The 10,078-nt window shown below is 46.7% G+C and overlaps 1 protein-coding gene across 4 annotated transcripts in view; it reads left to right on the forward strand.

Annotated features, from left to right (window-relative positions):
* Nucleotides 1-10,078, forward strand: part of LOC140103546 (histo-blood group ABO system transferase 2-like) — a 137,228-nt gene that overhangs the window by 67,532 nt on the left and 59,618 nt on the right. The gene's annotated exons all lie outside the window — the stretch shown is intronic.

The raw sequence follows: 10,078 nt of genomic DNA on the forward strand, positions 1-10,078 counted from the left end.
CCCTGGGCGACAGAGCCCTAGAGGGCCCCCCTTCAGTAGTAACACTGCCCCCCCTCCCCCGCGTGGACACATCCCCCCCTCCTGTATACACACTGCTACCCTCTCCCCCTGTATACACACTGCCCTCCCTCCTCCTGTATACACACTGCCCCCCTCTCCCCCTGTATACACACTGCCACCCTCCTCCTGTATACACACTGCCCCCCTCCTCCTGTATACACACTGCCCCCCTCCTGTATACACACTGCTCCCCTCCTCCCCCTGTATACACACTGCCCCCCTCCTCCTGTATACACACTGCCCCCTTCCTCCTGTATACACACTGCCCCCCTCCTCCTGTATACACACTGCTCCCCTCCTCCCCCTGTATACACAGTGCCCCCCCTCCTCCTGTATACACACTGCCCTCCCTCCTCCTGTATACACACTGCCCTCCCTCCTCCTGTATACACACTGCCCCCCTCCAGTATACACACTGCCCTCCCTCCTCCTGTATACACACTGCCCTCCCTCCTCCTGTATACTGTATACACACTGCCCCCCTCTCCCCCTGTATACACACTGCCCCCCTCTCCCCCTGTATACACATTGCCCCCTCCTCCTGTATACACACTGCCCCCCTCTCCCCCTGTATACACACAGCCCCCCATGTCTCCCCCCTCACCTCACTGATGCAGGTCTCTCTCTGTTGTCACTGCTTTCCCCGGCAGGTCATGTGACCATGACATCATCGCAGGTTCTTCAGTCTCCGATGCAGCAGCTCCTGCCGGGGAAAGCAGTGAGTGCCTGCAAATGCTCTCATAGCGATCTGTGTCCCGAAGACAATTGATCTGGGGGCCCGAGTGGGCCCCTCCAGTACCCCGGGGCCCCGGCACTTGCCCGGGTTAGCTGGGTGCTGGCGCCGGGCCTGCCCCAGTCTCTTCTGCGAGCTACGGACCGTATCAAGACCCAGGCTGATAAGAGGCGTCGGGCTCCTCCCGTCTTTTCTCCTGGTGAGAAAGTATGGTTGTCTTCCAGATACGTTCGGCTCAAGATACCTAGCTACAAGCTCGGTCCCCGGTTCCTTGGTCCTTTCGAGGTAATCAAGCGCATCAATCAAGTGGCCTACAAACTCCGCCTTCCTCCATCTATCCCAAATTCCTTCCATGTCTCCCTCATGAAACCAGTCATCCTGAACCGCTTCTCCCAACAATCCCCTCCTCCTAAACCTGAGGCAGATTCCCCAGACGTCTATGAGGTTAAGGAACTTCTGGACATGAAGTTCGTGAGGGATATGCGGCTCTTTCTTGTAGACTGGAAGGGGTTCGGGCCTGAGGAGAGATCCTGGGAGCCTGAAGAGAACATTTTGGATCAGACTCTCCTCCAGAGGTTTATTGGCCGCAAGAAGAAGAGGGGGAGACTGAAGTGGGGGGGGGGGGTTACTGTCACGGGTGCTCCCGCGATCGCGGTCTCGGATCGCGGGCGCACCCTTGTTCCAGCTGTTGCCCCCGGTCCCGGGCTCCGCTCATCTTCCCTGGCTCCCGCGATGTCCTCTCTGGCTCCTGCAGCTCGGCGCGACCGCGCCGTCACTCTAAGATTTAAAGGGCCAGCGCGCCAATAATTGGCACTGGCCTGCTATAAGTTTCTGCCCCTTCCTGTGACCCTTGCCAGATCTTTGAGCCTCACAGCCTTAGAGAAAGCTTCCTTGCGAGTATTCCTGCGTTCCTGTGTCCTCCAGCGTTCCTCCCTGCCTTCCTGTGTGTTCCTGCTCCCGAGTCCTGTGTTGCCGTGTTACCTGTGTTCCTCCGTGTTGCTGTGTTCCTGTGCCTGTGTTCCCATCCCCTTCTGCCTGGACCTCCAGTTGCTGACGCCGGATTGGACTTTACCCTGCATCTCTGCCGCCTGCCTTGACCCTGTGCCTGGACCCGACCACGAGACTGTCAGCTGCCACCGCGGGCCAGTCGCACCTGTGGAACGACCAGGTGGTATCCTGCTGCAGCAAGTCCAACCCGCTTTGCGGCGGGCTCTGGTGAAGACCAGGTGCCACTTGGACTCCGGTCCCAGGTGTCGGCTGTTACCACCTCCCGCGGTGGTCCAGGGGATTCACACCCACCGAATCCTGACACAATCAGATTAGTCTGACAGAACCGATCTCTCATAAACCCATGCTGATGCTGGGTTATAAGGTTATGTACAGTGAGATACTCCAGGATAGCATCTCTAACAAAACCCTCAAATATTTTCCCCACCACAGGTCTGTAGTTTCCAGGATCGCTTTTTGATCCTTTTTTGTATATTGGTATACTGACTATGCGCCAGTCCTGTGGAACATAGCCAGTCCTCAGGGAATCTTCAAATATTAAAAATAACGATCTGTCTATCATGGTAATAGCTCATGTAGAACCCGGGGTCGTATGCCATCTGGCCCTGGTGATTTATATATCTTAGTGGTTGCGAGGCGGCACCGTACCTCTTCCTGGGTTAAACTCTTGACATTCCAAAGAGAATTTACATCATTCCTCATCATGTCTTCCACAAGGGGATTTTCCGGGGTAAAGACTGTCAAGAAGGCGACATTCAGCAGACTGGCCCTTTCCTCGTCTCCTTCCACTATGACCCCCATATTATTCCTAAGGGGGCCCACACTGTCCATTTTTAGTTTCTTATCATTTATACACTTGAAAAATAATTTGGGATTATTTTTGCTCTCCCTGGCAATATTTCTCTCAGCCTCTATTTTTGGGGCCTGTTTTTTACAGTATTTATTTTTCTTTCTATAATACTGTAATGCCTCACAGCTACATTCAGGGTTTAGTACCTTAAACGCCTCACCTTAAAAGACTAGTTAGCCACATTAAGCAATGGTGTTCCTCCGCTTCAACGTCCCGCTCTTACATCCATTAATAGTGTTCTCATGAAGAATTTAAACTGCATCCACAGTACCTTTTTTCTGCAGTCACAGGTCACAAGTAGGAATAATATCCCAGAGCCGATCACCACGTCCTGCTGTGTCATTTACTCAGGGGGTTCCGATGGAACAGCGGAAAGGTTCTATGTTGTAGCTGGATCTTCTGGCTAGGAACACCAGTGGAACAAACTCTCGTTACAAATTACAAAATGGAGTCCTTGGTGTAGGTCAATAATGGACGCAAGTTGAAGTTAAAACTGCATCGCAATTAGTTTTGAGGTGGTTTTAGGTGGAATTTCTCATTTTAACAGCTTTCTCCTTCAAAATCAAATTCACCAATTCAGTTCATGTCTTTCACCTGTGAAATTGACAAAACTACACCTAAAACCACCTCAAAACTGATTGTGATGCAGTTTTAACTGCAACGTGTGACCGCACCCTCAGATGCATGAACATTCGCATTCCACCTGCAGTGAATTGATAATTTATGTTAATCAGTTGCCATTTGAGTTGTTTTTTCAGCAATGTGTGGATGAGATTTTGTAAACTTCCATCCCCTTTGCAGGGACTGTAAAATTCTACCTTTGTGCATATGTTGTGCATGTGTTTTCACTGCAGCAAATATGGTATGTCTATGCCCTGTGTAGTGGACCCTTGTTAAACCTGTCACTTTAAGAAGCTCCTCCTGCTCTGCACCTATTACCTGTATAAAATGGCACCTGTCCACACACTAAGTCACAATCCAAACTCTCCACCATGGCCAAGACCCAAGAGTTGTCCACATGGACAAGAGGTTGGGATGGGCTGCACGACACTAGTCGGCAGCTTGGTGCGAAAGCCACAACTGCTGGTATAATTATTACAATTATTACAATTGGAAGAAACACAAAGTGATGACAAAAACAGTGCTGACACCCACATTTTATGTAAATGTCTTTTAATTAAGGACAACTCTGAGGGTGCGGTCACACGTAGTTAAAACTGCATCACAAATTAACTTTGAGGTGGTTTTAGATGCAGTTTTGTTAATTAACAGGTCAATGACATTTGGGGAACAGGTTTCTCCTTCAAAATAAAATTCACCCTTTCAGTTCATGTCTTTTTGCTGTTAAATTAACAAAACTGATTGTGATGCAGTTGTTACTGCAACATGTGACTGCAGCCTAGGAAAGATCAGAAATACACAGGAGGAGCGGGGGTGTGGACAGGTGTCTTTTATACAGGTAACGAGAAGTGCAATTTACACAGTGCAGAGTAGGAGGAGCTACTTAAAGACAAACTGACAGGTCTGAGAGAAACCGAATTCTTGCTCATTGGTAGTTGATCGAATACCGATTTAATGTCATAAAAAGCAAATCAATTATTTGAAAATCATACAATGTTTTTTTGGATTTTATAAGATTTTGGCCTACATATATTATTTTGCCTGTGCCCCAAAAAAGGGTGTTTGGACCTTGCACAGGTATTTATTAAGTGTTTGCGCCACATTCGTGTCGCGGTTGCACTTTAGACACTCGCACCTAAAGGGCCATGGTAGTCCTTAGTCAAAGTTTGTGACACATTTCTGTTCAGAGTCGTATAGAATTGTGCTGCACGATGTAGAATGAAAGTGCACCAAAAAGAAAAAGTTGCTTCTATGTGCACACCCGAAGCAGCACTATTTATGCCTTGTAATTGAGCAGCGTGCGTCACTATTGAATTATCTGGTGAAAACTGCACTACTGCAGATCGCTTCAGTATTCATATATCTGGGCCCCTGTCTATATATACAGGCAGGGGTGAACCAAGCCTGTCTGCTGCCATAGAGAGACCCCCTCCCTCATATATGTAATATATCAGGCATAAAGTATTAAATACCATCACTATGTGGAATTTGTTATGCAGAAAACAAGCCATCACACAGCTCCTGTTAAAAAGTTATAGATTTTTATAGAGTGAGAAATGGTAATGAAAATAAGCAGTAAGGGACTGTTTGTTAAAGGGTTAATAAGAATAGATCTAGTGCAAACCTAACAGACAGTATTCCACAATAACAATAAAGTGCTCCCTTTAATTAGTATTTGAATAATTAGTGCCCAAGTGCTCGTAATAATAATCTAATGTAGTTTTAATTATTAATAGTGACTCCCTCACCTGCCCCAGCAGTGCCCACTCCCCCACACAGAATTAAAGCTTCACAGAGCTAGATCACTGCTGCTCAATGGTTTATGTTATTTAATACATTACCCTCTCGCTGTGAAAGGTGCTCAAGCAATCAGTTGGCCGCGCCCACGCACCGAGGTGCAGCACAAAGTACAAGCCAAAAGTTATCCACGCTAATCAGGTCGCGTAATGACATCGATTGCGTGTCCTGTGTGGCTGCACGTGACATACAGGCACAGAAGCAGCGGCCTACCAGGGAGGGAGCGATGCTCTGCAGCCAGTGTTCACAGACACAGTTGACTGTTCTAGATCCGAAGCGGGTGGCCAAAGGTGCGGGCCAGCGGCACATCACCGCTGCTGTATCACACATTGTGAGCTGACTGTCCTGTGCATCGCTCTTAGACAGTGACAGTCAGCTCATCACTGAGCTGACAGGAATCGTCAGAGCCAGTGTGCAGCGCAGACGCAAATCAAACTACGGGGACCTGACTGAGCTGTTACTCAATGTCTGTATCAGCGGACATTGTCAACCGGTGGAGGCCCCCTGTGGGGGCAAGATGGCGGGGCCCCCAGGGTGAGCGCCCCGGGATCCCCGCCTATAATCCTGTCCTAATATATATTTATATAAGCATCAAAGTGGTCGAGATCTACTGTAGCATTATTATTTTAAATGGAGCTAAAGATCCTCTTTTACAAAAATAGAGATGACCATTTTTAGGTCACAGGCTGTACATGTACAATAGAAGTTGTTTTGGCCACTGCAAGAATAATAGGGGAGGGTCACTAATCAAAACAGGATTATATTTACATCTGTGCCACAGAGGCAAGTCTTGCACAATATTAATTATATTATAATTATTTATAATTAGGCACTTTTTCTGTCCTGTATCTAGTATCTATGTATCTCTGCTGTGACTTCCTGGTAGCTGAGTATTAAATCTTGTCCTGTCTAAACCTTGCTGCCACAAATTTGATCCTGTACTATGAACCCCTGCTCCTGGATCCTTCTCCTGGTATCTCCCATCCCTGATGCCTTCTGGTTCAGCATCTAGCTCTGGGCACTGGGTGTCTTCTGGTTTGTGACCAACTCCTTGTAAATAGGTCAGTGTACCGGATCTTCTATCCTGTTACTCCATTGACTGTTACCACATTTCATCTTAATAATGTGTGAATTCAGAATCTGACAGACGGCTTCCCATTGAGATCATCTTTTCTCTGCAGCTTGCACACAGAGAATGTAACAGGAAGCAGACAACTGTTTCATGTGTAGTGTTCCATTCAGGTTCGTATCTGTAAACTTGCCTGCCTTCGGTTCCATGCCTTCTGACATTTACTAAGAAAGTCGGAAACTTCACTTAACATGCTCTTTCCGTGTATAATGCTGGGTACGACCAATTCATGAAGAACGTGCGCCAGAAATCATGAATCTGTCGGTTCCCTTCACTGGCCTGACAGAGTTCACCAACTTTTTTGTGGTGCACCTTTTACATAGGGTGAGTGACACAATAGGCAAGTTAAGTACAGAACGCCCCCTAATTTGGATTGCATGGAGGCAGGGCCGATTCCAGCATTTTTGCTGCCTGAGGCGAATATTAAAATGCTGCCCCCCCCCCCCCCCCGCTCCCTGTTAAGTAAATGCGGAAAACTTTACTAACAATTAACAACCCTACAGACAGCTCCCTGACACTGTGTGACTGACTACATGATCTGAGAGGCATTAGTGACATCTAGTACCTTATAGATGACAATCTCTTCCATCAGGAGGACTTTATTCCGGGTTCTCCAATCCATGACGTATCACTGCTGAGTTCACGGCCGGATATCTTCAGCTCCGTGCAGCATCTCCACCCGGCATCCCTAAAAATACCACAGTCACTTACAGTATGAAGTATATACCCCTCACAACACAACTGACCGCACTCTCCCCACATATAACACATCCCTTCATTATCCCTGCTCTCATATATTTAAAGGCCTCGTTATTCACCACCCAATTAAATTATATACAGCTCCCATATACAGATCCCCTACAGCTTAAATAAATTCTTGCCCCACATATACAGCCCCCCAGCTTAGTAATATACTGTATCCCATATACATCCCCCCAGCTTAGTAATATACTGTACCCCATATACATCCCCCCAGCTTAGTAATATACTGTACCCCATATACATCCCCCCAGCTTAGTAATATACTGTATCCCATATACATCCCCCCAGCTTAGTAATATACTGTATCCCATATACATCTCCCAGCTTAGTAATATACTGTACCCCATATACATCCCCCAGCTTAGTAATATACTGTATCCCATATACATCCCCCCCAGCTTAGTAATATACTGTATCCCATATACATCCCCCAGCTTAGTAATATACTGTATCCCATATACATCCCCCAGCTTAGTAATATACTGTATCCCATATACAGCCCCCCCAGCTTAGTAATATACTGTATCCCATATACAGCCCCCCAGCTTAGTAATATACTGTACCCCATATACAGCCCCCCAGCTTAGTAATATACTGTATCCCATATACAGCCCCCCAGCTTAGTAATATACTGTATCCCATATACAGCCCCCCAGCTTAGTAATATACTGTATCCCATATACAGGCCCCCAGCTTAGTAATATACTGTGTCCCATATACAGGCCCCCAGCTTAGTAATATACTGTACCCCATATACAGCCCCCCAGCTTAGTAATATACTGTATCCCATATACAGCCCCCAGCTTAGTAATATACTGTATCCCATATACATCCCCCCAGCTTAGTAATATACTGTATCCCATATACCCATATACAGCCCCCAGCTTAGTGATATATAATATATAGCATCCCCCCCCAGTATAAAATAATTATGGCCCCATATAATACATATAGCATCCCCCCAGTATAAAATAATTATAACCCCAAATCCCCAAATAAAATATAGCATCCCCTCCCCCTAGTATAAAATAATTATGGTCCCAAATAATACATATAGCACCCCCCCCCCCCTAGTATAAAATAATTATGGCCCCATATGATATCTATAGCGTCCCCCCCTCCCCCAGTATTAAACGTTTTCTAGCCCTATATAGCGCCCCCCCCCCCCAGTATTAATTATTAGCTACATTTAATTAAAGTACTTGAAAAATAATAAAATCATACTCACCTGCAGGCAGCTGCACCCTCGGCGCGGCTCCGGTCTTCACGCGGCCTTCACTCCGGTCTTCCTGTGAGCCGCGGCTCCGCAGTGACACAGGCGCATGACGTCATGACGCCTGTGTCACTGCTTAGGACGGAGCGCGCAGCTGCCGGAAAGGCGCTGCGTCGCTCCGCATATAAATCGCGCCTGTGTCTTAAAGAGACAGGCGCGATTTATTTAGCTGGTGGGCGATTCGGGCGTTAATGGACGCCCGAATCGCCCACTTTAGAGCGGCAAATTTCGCCGCCCTTTACAGGGACCCGCATTCTGCCGCCTGAGGCGAGATTTTCATCTCGCCTCATGGCAGATGCGGCCCTGCATGGAGGCTAGTGCAGTTACACCACAAAACACTTGTGTGCGACACAATAGTGGCGCAGACACTTCTTAAATACTTGTGCAAGTCATTTTCACCTAAAACAACCTAAAAGAAAAGCCCTTAGTAAATGTGTCCCATTATCTTTGTCAGCTACTGAGAACTTCTCCACTGACTTGGTGGGTTGCCACGTGTCAGATCCAAGGTGAGATCATCAATATTTTTAGCCCAGAGAAACCCTTTAATTAAAACCCTGGAGGTTATGGGTTATGATGCACCCCCAGGAATATGTTTATATTACTGTGGACAGGATATGACCTTCCAGGACAAACAAATAACCAAATTCACAATATGTCAGTAAAAAAAATTTCTTTAATCTGCCCATGAATAATTCTAAGTATTGCAGAGTCACCTTTTACTCTTGTGTCCCCCATGTATTTTGCCTCATGTCTTGGAATGGCGGAGTACAAAAACCTATACTTCAAGGCCCCCTCTGTCAAAATCCATGGATCGCAATTACTTGCCTATGGATTTATGATCTGGGTGCTCCGTTATTTCTGTGGTCTCAAACACTAGGAGTTTTAGAGTCAGAAAGCAAATTAAATAAGTACAGGCAATCCCCGGGTTACGTACAAGATAGGGGCCGTAGGTTTGTTCTTAAGTTGAATTTGTATGTAAGTCGAAACTGTATATTTTATAATTGTAGATCCAGACAAATTTTTTTTTTTGCCCCAGTGACAATTGGAGTTTCAAAAATTTTTGCTGTAATGGGGCCAAGGATTATCAATAAAACTTCATTACAGACACCGTACAGCTGATCATTGCAGCCTGGGACTATAGTAAAGCATCCAGAGAGCTTCACCAGAGGTCACAGGGGGCAGGGGGTCCGTTTTTAACTATGGGTCATCTGTAAGTCGGGTGTCCTTAAGTAGGGGACTGCCTGTATTGGAAAGCTGGCTCAGTGTGTTATGTGGTGTTTGGCAGGCTTAGATTGGTAAAATCATGCTGGAGCATTTGATGGGCATATCTTCCTCTTAAAAGACCCCTGGTGCCTACTAAAGTCACAACCAGCCTGTAAAAAAATAAAGCAGGAGTTAGACAAATGTAATCCGGGTTTGGGAGAATAAACACAGATAGGTAAGCAAATCACTGGTGGGGAAATCCAGTGTTAAAGAAGCATTTTAGCTGGTTCAATAGGGTTCAATACCCTAATGGCTCCACCGGTATTGTACTTGTCCTGCTAAAGTTGACTTGAAGTCCTCTGGAGAGCTGGGTCACATGACCCCCATAGCAGAATTCGGGACATTGTGTATCCTACTGGCTTTCAGTGGATGAAGGGGATTATGTGCTCATAACTTTATTCAAACCCCCTCCATGGTAATCACTTCCATATCAGGGGTTGGAGGGTCATGCTGATGTCCTTGGCACTTCCCTCTAACCACTGATATGAGAATGGCGATGAAGGAGCAGCAATCACTGTAAGGTCCTCTTCATTAGCCCAGAAGCCAACAGGACCCAGGATATCACAGGGAGTCCCCATCCTG

This window comes from Engystomops pustulosus, chromosome 10, assembly GCF_040894005.1.
Source record: "Engystomops pustulosus chromosome 10, aEngPut4.maternal, whole genome shotgun sequence".
NCBI lineage: Eukaryota > Metazoa > Chordata > Amphibia > Anura > Leptodactylidae > Engystomops > Engystomops pustulosus.